Raw genomic sequence first — 15,166 nt, 5'->3', positions numbered from 1 at the left:
ATCTTTACTATTCTTGGGCAGCACACCCTTTTTAAAGGGACACAGCAGACCCCTCAGGCAGTCAGCACTGAGGGCCATATATTTGTGGGGCTGTGACTCCCAGGGATAGTCAGACAGCCAGGATGGTGGGTGAATGCTAGAGCCTGAGAATGAGGGTTATTCAGGCCACCCAGGTGACTACATGCAAGGCATATGCTTTAACCCTCCACTATCTCTCTGGCACCTCTCTCATTTGGCTTTGGTGTTTGGACCATACCTAGTTGTGTTCCTTCTGAATTACTCCTGGCTCAGTGCTTGAGGGGCCACTCCTGAGGCGGTCAGGGAACCATGTAGGGTTGCAGATGGAACTCAGGGCTCCTACACGTAAACTGCACTCTGGCTCTCCAGACTCTCTCGCCGCTAACACACGTGCTCCAAAGACTGTCACATCTCAGGGTAAGGCTTAGAAAAATCCTTGCAGGAAGTCTCTGCCCTTCGGATGCCTGCCCTGGAGGAAAGCCTGGCTGCTATGTTATCTACATGCTGCCAGGCACAGCTGAGCTGAATTTGAGGTGCCCGGAGGCCTTAGGAAGCCCAAAGGGTACTGGGAAATGGGCGCCTCACAGAGGCGGCAGCAAAGACCTCTGACACCCACTCTTCTGGCTGCGTTCCCAGGCATAAGGTGGACATGGCCTGCCTGCTGCTGGCTCTGTCTCCCAGAGCATCACGGTGGCCAGTGAGTGGCGGCCCATTCCCTAGAGGGCCTGCGTCCAGCACCAGCAAGCTTTAGCTTGCACAGGGCATTCGTGTGGAAAGAAACTGACTCAGTCGAATTGCTGCTGCCGAGTGAGCTACGTTGTGTCAGTCCCAGGGACATATTTATATGGTAATAAGCTCTCCAGTGCCTCCAAAAGCTGCTGAAATGAAAATCAGAGCAAGATGATTTGGATGAGCCCATTGTGGAGGGGAGGGGCTCTCCTCAGCCTGTGGGTGCTCCCCAACCTCCCCCAACAATGAAGGCCTCGCACATGGCCGCTGCCTCCAGTCAGTCAGTGGATGTGGAGCTGTCTGCTTTTCAGGGTTCCCCGGAAGGTCTCAGGAGAGTTAGCGTGACCACTGTGCCAATCAGTCAGGCTAGGAGCCAGCTCCTGGGGAGGTGGGGGTGGGCAGGAGTTGGTGTGGCTTCTCCAGGACAGAAGCACTGGTGGGGGTCTCCGTGCAGGTGGCAGAGACATGCCTACATTCAGGTCTGAGCATGTGAGTGCAGCAGGGTATGAACTGTCGGTGTGAAATGAGTGCAAATGAGTGAATGCGATTATGTGGGTCTGGATGTGAGACTGAGTTGTTTAAGTGCTGATATGAGTACAACTGTACACGTATCAACTGTACATGAGTGTGTGCATTATTGTAAATGTACAAGTAGATATGAGTATGAATGTGAGACTGAGTATGCATGAGCGTGCTTAAGTATGAGTACATGCATGAGTGTGAGTGTGTGAGAAGCTGGATGTGAGATTGAGTGCATACATGGAAGTGAATGTGATGCATAAGTATGCATGTGAGCCCATTGGTATGAGATTGAGTGCATGTATGAGTGTGAATATCTGAGTGATGTGACACTGAGTGCATGCCTGAGTATGTGTGTGAGCACGTGAGTAAGACTATACGCATGAGTGTGAATGTGAATGAGTGTGTGTGAGACTGGATGAGGTGTGTGAGCACGTTGAGTGTGAGGCTGAAAAAATGCATGTGAGTGTGCAAGTATGTGTAACACTGAGTGCAGCCATAAGTGTGCACAAAACACTGATGCTGGATGCATGCATGAATGTGTGATTGTGAGATTGAGCACATGCATGTGTGTGAACCCGTGCGTGTGAGACTTGGTGTATGAATGTGAGTGTGTGAGAGCATTGTGAAGCTAAGTGCATACATGATTGTGAGTGCATGCATAAGTATGTGTGAGGCTGAATGCATGCAAGGATGTGGGTGTGAGCTTGATTGAGGCTGAGTTCATTCATGAGCATGAATAGGTGTGAACATGGGGCTTAGTGCATGCACGTGTGTGTGAGGCTGAGTGCATGCAAGAGTGTGGGTGTGAACTTAATTGAGGCTCAGTGCATGCATGAGCATGAATATGTGTGAATGTGAGACTGAGTGCATACAAGAGTGTGGGTATGATGAGTGTGAAGCTGAGTGCATACATGACTGGCTACGAGCTTGATTGAGGCTGAGTGCCTGAGTGCGTGTGAGGGGAAATTATGGTCACCTCTACTTTGGGATTAGACAGGCAGTTTGCGTGGGGCTGCAGAGTCCCAGGGGAGCGGGCAGGGCTGCCTTACTTGGACTGAGCCCTCTCATCCCCAGTTCCCTCTTCTGTCAGAGGACAGAGACCACTCAGTGTTGCTCCCTCCTGGTCCACCAGCTCCTTGTGGGGACCGTTGGTCAGGATGGGTCCCTGAGGGAACCTTTGTCTCCAGGTCCAGCATTCTGCTCCTCCTGGACTATACAGAAGCCGTTGTAACGGCGGCTGCCTCGGTTTCCCCCGAGGTTCAGGGAGTATTTTAGGTGGGGTCTCTACAGGAGGCTCGCCTACACTGTCAGGCGCAGCGCGCCTCCCTGCGCCCGAGGAAGGGCTGGTGGCAGGGCCCTGCAGCGGCCGGCACCAGGCGGGTGCGCCCCCGCCCGCCGCGCCGCGCCGCCCCCTCCGCGCACCCCGCCCCGCGCGGCGCTCGGAGATCGCCCGGCATCCCCGACCCGACGCTGCTGCTCGCGCCGTGCGCGGGTTTGGGAGGAGGAGACGGCGAGGGAGGCGCGAGGAGGTGCCGGAGCGGGCCTGGCGCGGCGGCGATGGGGAGCCGGGGCGGCCGGGCGGCGCGCGGCGGCGGCGGCTCGGAGCAGATCCCGCGGCCGCGCTCCCCTCGTCAGGCTGCACGGTGAGGGGCCCGAGGCTCGGGATCGCGCCCGTCCCTCCTCCGCCTGCCCACGGCCGCGGGCGGCGGCGAGCGGCCCTCGGCCCGGAGAGCGCGCGGGCACTGCGGCGGCGGAGAGCGCGGAGGAAGCACTGAGCGGCGCGGGCTGCCGGCGGAGCTCGGGTGCGTGATGCCGGCGGGGCAGGGCGCTCGGGGGTTCGGGAGGCTCGGGGGGCTCGGGCGGGAGCGGGCACCGCGCTCGGGGGCTCGGGCGGTGGGTGCACCGAGCTCCGGGACTCGGGCGGGAGCGGGCGGCGCGCTCGGGGGGGATCGGGCCGGCGGGGGCAGCGCGCTCTAGGGACTCGGGCGGGAGCGGGCAGCGCGCTCGGGGAGCTCGTGCTGGCGGGAGCAGCGCGCTCGGGGGACACGGGGGTCTCGGGCCGGCGGGCGGGCGGTGCCGGCGGTGCGCGCGGGGCAACTTTCGGCCCCGGGAAGTAGCAGCCGGGGCCGCGGCTCGGGTCGCCGCCGACAGCCGGCGCGCTGGGGCTGGGGGTTCTGCAGCGGCAGCCGGGGGTCGGCCGCAGAGTTGGCCAAGTTTGGGGCCGGGGATCGAGGCAGGCCCGGGAGCTGCGGCGCCGCTGCAGGTGGATGGGAGGGTCTGGGCGGCGAACCCGTGCCCAGATGCCGATAGACGCCGCGGGCGCGCGGGGGTCGGGGCCGCTTCCTCCGGGGCCGGCGGCCGGAGCTCGGCCCGGGTTTGGGCGGGCGGCCCTGGAGAAGAAAGCGGCGCGGGTCGAAGGTGCGGGCGCGCAGCCCGGGCTGGCAGCTCGCGGGGGTGGGCGCCCGGAGGGGGCGCGGGCGGGGGCGCGGAGCCGCGCTGGGGCCCGCCAGTGGGGGTCGCTGAGCGAGAGCCGGGGGCCCGCGTGAGCCGAGGCGAGCCCGGAGCGCCGCAGCCTCCCGTCCTGCCGGTACGGGCGCGCGGGCTCTGCTCTGGGGTTCGGCGGGGACTCCCGGCTTCGCGGGAAGCAACTTTCATTGTTCACTTTTCCCGGCTCCCGCTGGCGGGCGGCGAGTCCGGCACGGGGGCCCCGGATGGACGCTGGCCGAGGCCCGGGCGGCGGGGAGCTGGCCAGGGCGGCGTGGGGCGCGGCGCGGCGGCTTGGGGAGCGAGAGGCGCGGCGTGGCGAGGCTGCCCGGCGCGGGCCGCCCCGGCCCGGTCTCTCCCCACCGGTTCCGACGCTCCTCCCGCTACCCGTCGCGTCGGCCCGGCCCGGTTCTGCCTCGGGGAATCGGCCCCTTCGGGCGGCGCGGCGGGAGCCAGAGCGCCTCCCTCCTCCGCTCCCAAGCCGCGAGCCGGCGCGTTTGTCTGCAAGTTGCGGCGTCCGCGGGGACAAGTGTCTACGGGTGCAGTTGCCCGCGGCCGCGCCCTCGGACCCCGCGGCCTCTGCGGGCCCAGGCCGCGGAGCCTCCTCCGCACGGCCCCCGCGTCTGCAGCCGCGCGGCCTCGTCTCCCGGCCCGCAGCGGCTCTGCCCCGGCTCTCGGCGCGCTGGAGGCGGGCGGGAGACCGGGCCGGGCTTTGTGGCTCGTCGCTGCCTTCTGCAGTTGCGCCCCGGGCAGTTGGAGCGGCAGTTGGACGCCAAGGGGTGGCCGGGGCGCGCCGGGGAAGGGGGACCCCGAACCTCCGTCCCCGAGGAGCTCGGGTCTGCCCGACCCGCGGCAGGCGCCCAGCTCCCTCGGTCTGTGACGTGGAGGGAGCCTGGGGGAAGGGGAGAGGAGGAGGAGGGAGGTTGATGGAGATTCTGCAAAATCCTGCAAACTGCTCAGCTGCTCAGAGCTGTAGGCTCGTTCTCTCTCTCTCTCTCTCTCTCTCTCTCTCTCTCTCTCTCTCTCTCTCTCTCTCTCTCTCTCTCTCTCTCTCTCTCTCTCTCTCTCTCTCTCTCTCTCTCCCCTTATTCCTAAATTGGAGCCGTTAAGCACTGAGAGAATAAAGAGCACCACGGAAGAAATCCAGCTCCAGGAGACAAAAGCAAAAATGCATAATAAACTTAAGCTCTTTGATGTGCATTTTCATCTGAGTTCAGATGGGGGAGGGCCTGTAGTCCCAAGAGGGGAGCTGGTTCCGGAGTTACCAGGCCCTGGAGGCCAGACTCTGTCCTTGCCTTTGGGAACTTGTCCTGGATGGCGCTGGCACAGACGCTGGGTGAGAGTTCCCAAAGTGGTCAGTGAGATTCCCTCCCCTGCCCAGGACAGGTCCCACTCCCTCCCGTGCAAGGTCCCACAACCGGCTTTTGAGGCCCTGCTTTGTAGCATGGGTCTGCAGGTGACTAACAAACGACCACCACTGTGCCCAGTCTCACAGAAGCTGGGACCCCAGAGTCTGCTTTCTTGCAGTGCCCTGCTGAGGTGGAAAGGTCCATGAATGGCAGGAGGCCCTGGCAGGCACCAACACAGTGCTCTGTGGGGGAGGGGGGCATGGGCAGCCCCCAGGGGCAGTGGTGTGTGTGTGTGGGGGGGGTTCTGTAGGTGGCTCCTCCTACTAATAGATCCCATAGAGGAAGATCTTCCTCCCTGCCAGTAGATCCCAGGCTTTTCCTTCTGTAGGAGGATTCTGCGCTAGAGGTCAGGTAATCGGCTCTGGGATGGGTTAAAAGTCAGAGGTCAAAGCAGTGGGCTCTGGGGTGGGTCAAGAGGTGGGTGGGATCTGGAGGTGGGTCAGGGGTCGGGACAGTGCGATCCAGGGTTGAGTCAGGGGTTAGCAGTGGGATCCTGAGTTGAGTCAGGGTCAGCAGAGGAGTGGGCCAGGGTCTTGGGTATTGCAAGGATGTCTGATCTGGGCTAGTGCCATCGATAGGTGGGTGGGAGGGAGTGTGATCAGAGAGCGGGTAGGTGTGAGCAGAGGCAGGTAAATGTGAGCTAATGGCAGGTGTGAAGGAGGGAGGCAGCCTTTCCTGTCCGGTCCGTAGAGGCCCCACAGAAGCCCAGTCTGTGCTCTTGCTTTGTTCCAGGAAAGCCTTGTCCCTTCCTGCCCACTTGTTGGACATTGTCATGATGAATATCTCTCTGTGGCACTGACATGTGTTAAACCTGTGTCCACCGTGTCGTGTCCTGGACTGATGGCCCAGACAGGCTGACCTCTTTGGTGTGGCCTGTGCTAGGATGGAGATGTTGCGTGCTCACGAGAAGGGAGGAAGGTGTGAGCGGGGACTCATTGGCGTAGATGACCAGAGAAAATGGAGAACAGATTTCCAAGTTGCTGAGGAACCAGTGGTCCAAGCATGCCTGTTCTCTCACGTGGGTGAGTCTGACCAGGGACTGCATTCCAGCACATGGTCCAGCCTGTATCGGAAAATAACAGACACCCAGGAGCAAGTTTGAGCCTTGGAGACAGTGTGCATCAGCGCTGAGGTCAGGAGGGCATTTGTTTAACCTTCGCATGTATTCACATCATATCTATTTTTGTTGGTGAATATACCCAGCATTTCAAATAATCGACTTTATCTTCCGTAACGGACTTGCCTTTCATCTTTCCTATTTTCTTTTTCTTTCTTTGCATCTCTTTGCAATGTCATCTTCTGAAACTCCTTTCAGCACTGTGTATGGAAACCATCCTTCCTTGCAAGGTGGTGGCAGCACCAGGCTCATCCATGGGAGAAGCAGACCACCTCCCCTACTGGGGGGTGCAAATGGGAAATGAGCACAGGACTGTGTTGGTCAGGTGACAGGAGGTGGGCGTTGATGGGACCCTGAGTGGGAGCAAGCTCAGGTGGAGTGTGATCCAGGAGTGACCCTCTGTGGAGCCCCACCCTTACCTCATCAGGGAGCACCATGCCTCCTTTGGGGGAGACAGCAGAAATAGCACTCATCTGGAGGAGACAGACCATATTGGGTCCCATCCCTGCTCTTCAGACTTCTACTCCCCACCCAGCTCCTTTGGGCATTTAAACATGTGCATCTACAGACTCTGCGCCAGGAGCTGCCACCCGGGCCATTCCGGCTTCTGAAATATGGCCTCTCAGCTGACCTTAATGTCTTGAAATGTTGGTGCAGAGAGCCACCTCACAGGGCTCCTTGGAGGGGTCGCTCACTGTTGCTGCTTTCACTGAGTGTCGGGAGAGGTGGGGCAGAGTTTCTGCCTTGTCCTCAGCTCCATGAGCCCCTCAAGGTGGTTCTCTGGGGGCTTTTAGGGGCCACCCAGGCCAGGAAGCACAACCAAGGACCGTGTCCCTCCTACCAGGCTGAGACCTTAGGGGTCTCAAAGCATGGCCAAATGCCCTGCCCCTGCCAGTGGGAGCCTGAGTTGGGGGCATGAGCCTTGGAGGAGCAGCCAGGAATGGGGAAGGCCCCCCAGGAGAAGTTCACGTGTCTTTTGAGGTGACTCTGGAGCGCTTCTTGGACCTGCCTCCACCCTGTCTGCAGATAGTCCCACAGCTCCCTTGGCCTCTCAGGAATCAAAGGAAACGCCTCTATGGTCAGGCAGCTCAGTGTCTGGGCTCTGCTTGTTGGCATCTCCGGCCTGGGGAAGGGGCCCCATGGAGTCTTCTTGCGGTCAGGCTCGGGAGACGCACAACAGGGCCAGGCTGGGGGTGCAGGGATACCTGGACGAAACCGCAGCTGCCTGTGTTCCTGGGAGAGGGCCTCAGGTGCTCTCAGGCGAGTTCACACATTGCGGGGGACAGGGAGAGGGGGAGGGCGCCTTCCTGCAGAAGGACAGCATGTTTTTGTGGCTTGTGACTTGGGTTCTCGTGGCACAAAGGGCACCAGGCGACATGTCCCAGAGCCTTGTGCTCTGACCTGTCGAGAGTCACATGCGTGGACTACCCAGTGGCTCGTTGCAGAGGAGCACATCCTTGCACTGGGTGTTTAGGGGGAATCTGGGGAGAGGCACATGTGAATATTATTCCAGACCTCCTTTCTTGTCTGTGATGTTCAGGATGAGCCCGGCTGCTGAGTGAGTAGTCAGGAATTGTGAACTGGAAATTTGATTGTGACTTCAGGACTTCTAAGTTAGATCCCGGCCTATATAAATATTATAGCCTTCTTGGGGGCTGTGGGAAGTGAAGAAGCAAGTAGGCTGGAGCTGCTTCTATGGCTCACATTTTGAAGTAAGACCCAAATTATTAATGCTGCTAAATACCCTTCAACATTACTTAACACTTGTAAACATCAGAAAGCATGCCAGCCAGCACAGATCAAATCTGATGACAGATGTGTTCAATGACAGTATAAATGTCATTTGTACCAGAGAGATGCTGTGTGTGTGTTTCTTTAAAGGAATGATGAGACTCTGTCTCTGGAGGAGGTAGCTGGTCTATTTTGAAACCTAGAGCTTCTATTATAAATGGCATTTTGTTGATTTTCTTTTTCAGTCCAGGTACGTGATTAATATTTTGGGCATCTGCAGTTGGTTTTTAAGGCTGGATTGAAAGGTTCTGCTTGGCTCTGTGCTAAGTGAAGGCATTTGAAGCGGTGATTGGTTGAGCGGTGTGTTGTGTGATTTATGTTGGTTCCTGTGGCCCCATGCCAGGCTGGAGACTGTGCACAGTGTCGTCAGCTTAGCCTGGCCACAGCGAGCCCTTGGAAACACACACGGACTTAGCTGCACAGAGACATTGGGATGGAATGTTCCATAAGCCACTTTCCCTCAGGCCAGCATGACCACCGTCCCAAGGAGCGGGACACTCTCTGTAAAGGCATTTCAGAATGTCTCTCAAACGGAGTCAATTAGAGCTTAGAAATGGTGGTGTCTGGGGTCTCTGCTCTTATGTCTGTGCTGGGCGGTTTCATCATGGACTGAATTGCTGGTTGCCTGTGGTCTTGGGGTACTTCTCATGCAATGGGTGTCTTGCACCCTGACTGGCAGCTGTGCTTCTGGACCTACGTGATTGTGCTTCTCCTGGGGGCTTGAGCTGATGGGCCTGTGTGTCCTCTGCCATGGAGGCAGCCTGTGAGTGAGAGGTGCTGTCATCCCAGCTCCGGGCAGGACATGGCGTTCCCTGGAACAAGCAACAAGGGTGGGGAAGCCAAGTGAGTGCACCACTCTGTGAGATGTGTTCTCTGCCACTCTCAGCTTCCTGATGGCAGGGCTACACTGGCCTCTGCCTTCCTCCAGGTCCTTCCGGGGCTGCTGGAGAGGGCTGGGTGGTGTGAAGCTCCTTCCAGGCAGCTGCTGTAGAACAGTTTTCAATCAGATGGGAGAATGGGGGCTTCTTTCATGCTTTAATATTCTAGTTGGGGGGTATGTTTCTTTTGGAGCTAGATTCAGTAGTTACAAATGGCTTCCAATCCCCCAATTAGTCAAGAATTAACTTGAGGCTGTTGACAGGTGCAGAGAGGAGGTTCTCCGAGTCCTGGAGATCTGTCCTGACCTGTTTAGGATGTAAATGTGGGCCCCTGCATTGGTTATTGTGAACAGTCTTAGGCGGTCCAGGATTCCCGTCTTCCAGGTACGTTTTCTAACCAGAAGCCATGCTAAGCTTCCGTCTCTCGGAGCAGGTGGTGGACGCAGTCCACCCTCACTGTTAGGGAGGAGAAGCCCCTGCTGCTGACCCATGCCCAGGTCCTTGACATCAGCGCCCTTGCATTGGGGGGTGACAGGAGCCTGTGAGCAGACACAGTGTCTGACCCCCAATGAGTGTTGGTCTTGGCTGGGTGACCTCACCCTATGGGCACTGAGGGGGCTGCAGATGTGTGCGGCCAGAGGGGCACAGGTGTCTCCTGGGGAGGTGACATCATAGCCTTGGACGCCCCCGAGTGCACCAGGGGCCATTGCCAGCAGCCTGGCCCCCTCCAGGAGACACTCTGACCTCAAGATGGAACCTGAGTAGTTGGCTGGAAAACGCAAGACAAAAGCACTTTAGATTGCCAAATCAATGTCCCAGATCCCCTGGATTATCCAATAATGTGATAATCTTCTCCTAATTTGGAAGCGAAGTTTGTGTTGTCTGCACAAATCACTTTATTTCCAAGTCTTATTCACAGCTTGTTCCATTTACCCCGCATTTCTGTTAAATAGGTAAGATGAATAACATATTCTACTTCCTTTCAAAGAGAGAGGGGGAGATCAGGTATTTTATGAGATTTGCCACTTTTGTACAGCTCATCAGTGGTTATTATAATAATCAAAGTGAATGAGCCCAAATTGCTCTTATACAATAGCTGTGTTTTTAAATGTGCGTGTAAATCACATTTTTCCCCCCAAAGAAAATCACATCTTAAATGCTTCAGGTAGGGAAAACTCACTATTCATTGAAGCAGGTCCTGTAGCAAATTCTTTGATAAAGTAAAGGATATTTTGTTTCTCTTTAATTTATATGTTTCTTAAGTTTAAATTTGTGTATATTAAATTCTGTCGTGAGGAAGGAGTGTCTGTACTTGTCTTGAGTGCCTGATGCTGAGAGCCCCGTCTGCCCCTCTGTCTGGGCACCCCCGTCAGCTCACATACCCTCAGTGGGTCTCAGTCGGGTAGCTCAGGGCAGGGCAGGCATTCCTTGGGGAGCCTGGAAGCCTTGGGGCTTCCCGGGCAGGAGGCACAGCTGGACCAGCCTGGACACGCTCAGCTCTACTTCTTGGGCCATAGAGATAAAGGAGAGGCACAGAGTGCGTGATGAGCAAGTCCGCAGATAGGGCCTGTGCCCCACCCTCCGGGTCCCCCAGCACTTCCAGTTTTGTCCTGGTGGCTCCTAGGAGTGGGGACAAAGCAGCCTGACTCTGCAGGCCTGAGTATGGAGCAGTGCTGTCTGCTTGGCTGAGAACCACCAGGAGTGGCCCCGAGTCCTCTGAGATTATGTGGGAAGGCCCCTCTCAAGAGGGCGTCTCTCCCATCCCTGGGACACCCAGGCCTCTTGCCCGATCTCCCTGGAGTATCTCCTAGGGGTGCTGCTGCCTGAATGGCTGGGGACTGAGCATTGCACCTTACAGGCACTCAGTGGCTCTGATGACAAGGCTGGCCATCAGTTGGTTGTCTGATGGTCAGTGTCCATCCCACTGCAGCTCGGGTTTGTCTGTGAATATCTGACATTCCTGACTGTAGAGGGCAGATGAAAGTGCAAGACTGGTCAGGATCCTGAAGGCGTGTCCTCAGCATTGCTGGAGGGGTGGCCCATAGACAGGGTCCTGGCCCTGCCCTGTCACAGGTCCCTAAACTGTTTCTCGAATGGAAGAGTGGGTAGCGGGAGGCTGTGTCTGTCTTTCAGACACTATCGTTCTGTGAGCTTAACAAACAAAATCTCATTAACACCAAATCCGTGGGAGCATGAAAAATGTGTAATGCTCTTAATTCTTACGAGTCAATCTGTGTTGATTGAGAATTGGCTGGAAGGAACATAATTCACGAGCCTGGATTTTGATGAGCCTGAACAGCTGAGTCTCTTCTGCACTTGGGGCCTGGTCAGGAACAGCCTGGGAGAAGAAACAGGTCAGATGTCCATTAGGCTTTGCTGGACTGTTTGCTAGGAGGATACTGAGTGGTCCTGGGGGTCCCACAGAGCCTGAGGCACAAAAGGGATGGATAGGCAGTGTGGCCTCCTCTTTCCACATCTCAGACCTCTGAGTGTGAGCAGAGAGGCGGGCACTGCCCTGCCAGAGAAGCTAGACTCACCCAGGCCAGCTGTGTGTGCCCTGTATATTGATCAGACTTGGAAGCAAAAGTCCTAAGGAGAGGGAAATAACTGGGAGTGACTTACGAGGGCAGGAGCTGACCCACACTCCCTCTACAAATGGCCACCTGCACCTCAGTTTCCCTTCCGTCGCTGGCCAGGCTGCTGAGCTGGCTGTGGGGACACCAGGGACCTGTGTCACTGGAAGATAGTCTGGGTCTGGAGCTCTCTGTAGCTTTGGGTGAGAATATGGGGGACCCCAGGATCCATTTAAGTGAAATCTGGTGAGAACACAAGGGTCCCTGGAACAGGGGCTGGGTTGAGCCTGGCACAGACCCTCTCACCTCCGTGGGACACACTCAGAGGCCACCTCAAGACACATCCCAGGGAATGCTGGCCGGGTGGGGCTGGAGTCCTAGACAGGAGGGACCGGGATGTTGGAGAAGCTCCTGCACACGTGGGCTCTGAGACCCTGAATGACCATAGGAAAGGGGAGGGCAGGATCTGGGCACCTGTGTCCCGGGTCAGGGGGGCCCTGGAGGCTGCTGTTAGCAGACAGGGGGTGGAATGGCAGCCTGGACACTTGCACAGGCGGCTCTGGAGGGCCTCATCCTCCAGCCTGGGGGATGTGAGCTCTGCTCCCAGCCCTTTAGAGTATCTTTCTCTCAACACTTCTGTGATTCTCGGTCTTTCCCAGTGCGGGAAGTCACATTTTTCCTTTCCCTATCTGGACAGCTACATCTTCTTCTCTGCAGTTGACATTGGGCCACAGGAGCCACCACGTGTGCCCTTGGGCCTGGGGGAAGGAGGCACCTGAGCGAAGGGGCGGGGTTGTCACTGCTGCCTGGAGTGGTCAGATGAGAATGAGCCACCCCCAAGACTTCACCCAAGATCCAAGCTCCTCAGGGGTCACTGTGAGGTCACTGGCATCCACCCAGACTGACCAGAACTACTCATTCAGCCAGTGGCAGGGGGCTGGCTGACCACCCTAGTTTCACTGTACTGATACAGACATTTATAGGAGAACATTTAAAGGGAGGCTTGAGAAGAAGGGACCATTGATCTGGAATTCTGTAAGACAGAACAAGCGACCAGGGAACAAAAATGACCACTTCTGCTAGTCCTCAGACCACAGGTGGCCTAAGTCTTTTCCAAAGAGACCCTGGGCAGTGGCATTAGGAGGGACTCCGGTTGCTCAGCACGGCCTCCCCCACTGCAGTCAATTTCTCCAGGCCCCTGTGCTCATCTGTTCACTGGCCAAGCAGGTTCCAGCTCACCACTTTGTCCATCTTTGCTAGCTCAGGTGGGTGAAGCCTTCCCCTGGTCAGTGATCCACACCAAGCTGCCCCTCAGCCCCTCTCTCAGGGAGATGGATCAGTAGGGCAAGGATCCTTCCAGCAGGCAGACTCGTGTGACCCAGACCCTGCCCCATGGTCCATTCCTCTGCCTTCTGTCCCTCTGCCTAGTGACACGGGAAGGCCATCTGCCACCTGCCCAAGGTGCTCCTGGCTCTCCCGGTGCAGGATGACAGGATTAAGAGGTGAAATCTGCTGTTTTCTGATTTTGGCTTCTCAGCTGAATGTAAATAAAAACGATGAATGATAAAATGCAAAAAAAAATGCCTTGTCTTGATGAGAGGTCTTATTTGCATAACTGAGTCTTCAAATCAGAATTACTTTGGTGGTGGTTGGGGGGGGGGGTGCTTTGGACCCTGCTTTGCCTGTGGTCTAGCTCAAGGTTGTTTCTGAAAGGCTCCCTGTCCTTGGGAGGGTTGAAGACGCAGAAATATTCATCTGGTGGCCAAGTACGTGGCTGCCCACAGTCTGCTGGATGACTCAAGGGCCTGTCCCAACTGCTAGGGTCTGAGGGGGTTCTCTGGACTCTGGAAAGGGGGGTCGGGGGCCTGGGGGACTAACAGCCTTCAGTTCTTTCACTTTCTCTGTCTGTGGGATGGGACTGGGTGACATCTATGCCTGCTTGGGCCACTGCTGGAATGAGAAAGTCTTCACTGGCAGGGCGTTTGGAGAAGGTTCTTTGTCTCGTTTTTGTTTCACTTAATTGCCCTGGATTTGAACATGAGACCAGATTCTGGGAGGGAACAGAGCTGTGGTTCAGGGAGCCAGGGAGAGTTTTTATTTCCTGTTCTTTAAATACAGGTTGGGGGAGAGGGGTATTTAGGGTTTTCCTGAATGCCTTCTTGGTCTGTAGCAGAGGAGCCTGACTTACAAAATGGTTCTCCCCGTTCCTTTGCAGCCTTGATTGTGAAGATTATTTACTCCAGTGTCTTAAGTTGTTGCATTCCTTGGTGGTACAGGGGAAGCAACCGTGGAATCCCTGACTAGTAGCCAATTATAATAGTACAAGCACAGTTCCCCAAAACAAAATAGAGTAAGACAGAACAAAAGCAAACCCGAACTGTGTGGCGAGTTTATATGTTGCGGCACCAGCCCGGGGCTGTTAAGGATCTGCGGAGCGGGAGGAGTTGGCTCTTCTTCCTGCTGCGTTTTGTCTGTTGGGAGAGAGTGGTTATTCTTGGCCAGCGATGTGGATCAGTTGACAAGAACCAGCGACTGACTTACCTGGCCTGCTCTGAGACGTCCCTGGAAACCAGGACCTCCTTCGCGCCAGCCTCACCCCATGGCTCTCAGAGCTGTTTTCCAGTCCATTTTGCACCGGTTTGGCCCCTCCTCCCCTCCCCCAGCCTCCCATCGCTGGGATCATTTCTGTTTTACTTTAAAAAGCAGTTTGCTTAATGTCACAACAAAATAAAGCGGGGATTAGAAACAGCATTGCAGTTTCAGACTTCGTGCCTTTGTGACATCTCATTGACATGCAAATAGGATTCCAGCAGGTCATCCCTTTAGTGGTGGCTCCCGCCCTGGCATCTACTTGATATTCCCAGGCCAAACTTACCAGCATTCATTACTGAGCGGGAGGCACTTAACTCCTTGTTGGCCTGGCGCTCCCTCAGCCCTGGTCTTCCCGCTGACCAGTGCAGGGTGGGGGGCGGGGGCAGGGCTCTGCTGGCCCCAGGACTCTCACCTCTGCAAAACCCTGTGTTCTACCCTGGGTTTTCCTGCGCATGGGTGGCAACTGCTTGCAGGTTCTTCCTGGAAAATGTGGGCCCGCACCAGTAAATGTTCACATAATACTTATTTTAAAATTAATCATCTGCAATTCAAATTTGATTCCATCTAATTTAACAGATGTGTTGATAGTAAGTCGTCACTGATGGTGGGAATCAGATTTTTAATCTGATTCGGGAAGAACCGAGTGTCTTTAGTGTGTATGAATTATCGTGGACGTTTCCTTTGCTGAGTTAAACCCTCTCTAACCTGAGAGCCTTTTGAAAAACTCTGGTCATGAAAGTCAGTCTGTTTCTCTTATAATCCCAGTTTTGCGTGCGCCTCCTGCTGTTAGGGGCCCCATCTGAGGGGTGAGCCCAGAAGCCCTACACTCTCGGGTCAGTGGAGACCCTGGTTCCCTGCAGCCTCGGCTATCTGGACCAGGGGCTGGTGCTGAGGGCTGGGCAGGGGTGAGCACTGTGGTCTCTGGTGCTTCTCAGTGAGTCCCTGGCTCTGAGGGGCAGAAGTGGGCTGGCTCCTTGCAGGGTTAGCACTTACTCTCTGGATCTGGGACACCCCTTCTTCAAGGTGCCGCCTTGGCTTTTTGCAAACCAGAAC

At 56.4% G+C, this 15,166-nt stretch overlaps 1 protein-coding gene across 8 annotated transcripts in view; it reads left to right on the top strand.

The window, feature by feature from the left end:
• Positions 1-2,775: 2,775 nt before the first annotated feature.
• The window catches only part of FAT3 (FAT atypical cadherin 3), a 267,114-nt gene continuing 254,723 nt past the window's right edge, over positions 2,776-15,166 (top strand). For all 8 annotated transcript variants that reach the window (XM_055133235.1, XM_055133233.1, XM_055133234.1 and 5 more), the window contains exon 1: positions 2,776-3,071. The gene's annotated coding sequence lies outside the window, so the exon portion shown is untranslated. The remainder of the gene's footprint in view (positions 3,072-15,166) is intronic.

This window comes from Sorex araneus, chromosome 3 (genome assembly GCF_027595985.1).
Source record: "Sorex araneus isolate mSorAra2 chromosome 3, mSorAra2.pri, whole genome shotgun sequence".
Classification (NCBI taxonomy): Eukaryota; Metazoa; Chordata; class Mammalia; order Eulipotyphla; family Soricidae; genus Sorex; species Sorex araneus.
Note: the sequence above shows the minus strand (reverse complement) of the source record. Positions and strands in the feature narration are given on the sequence as shown.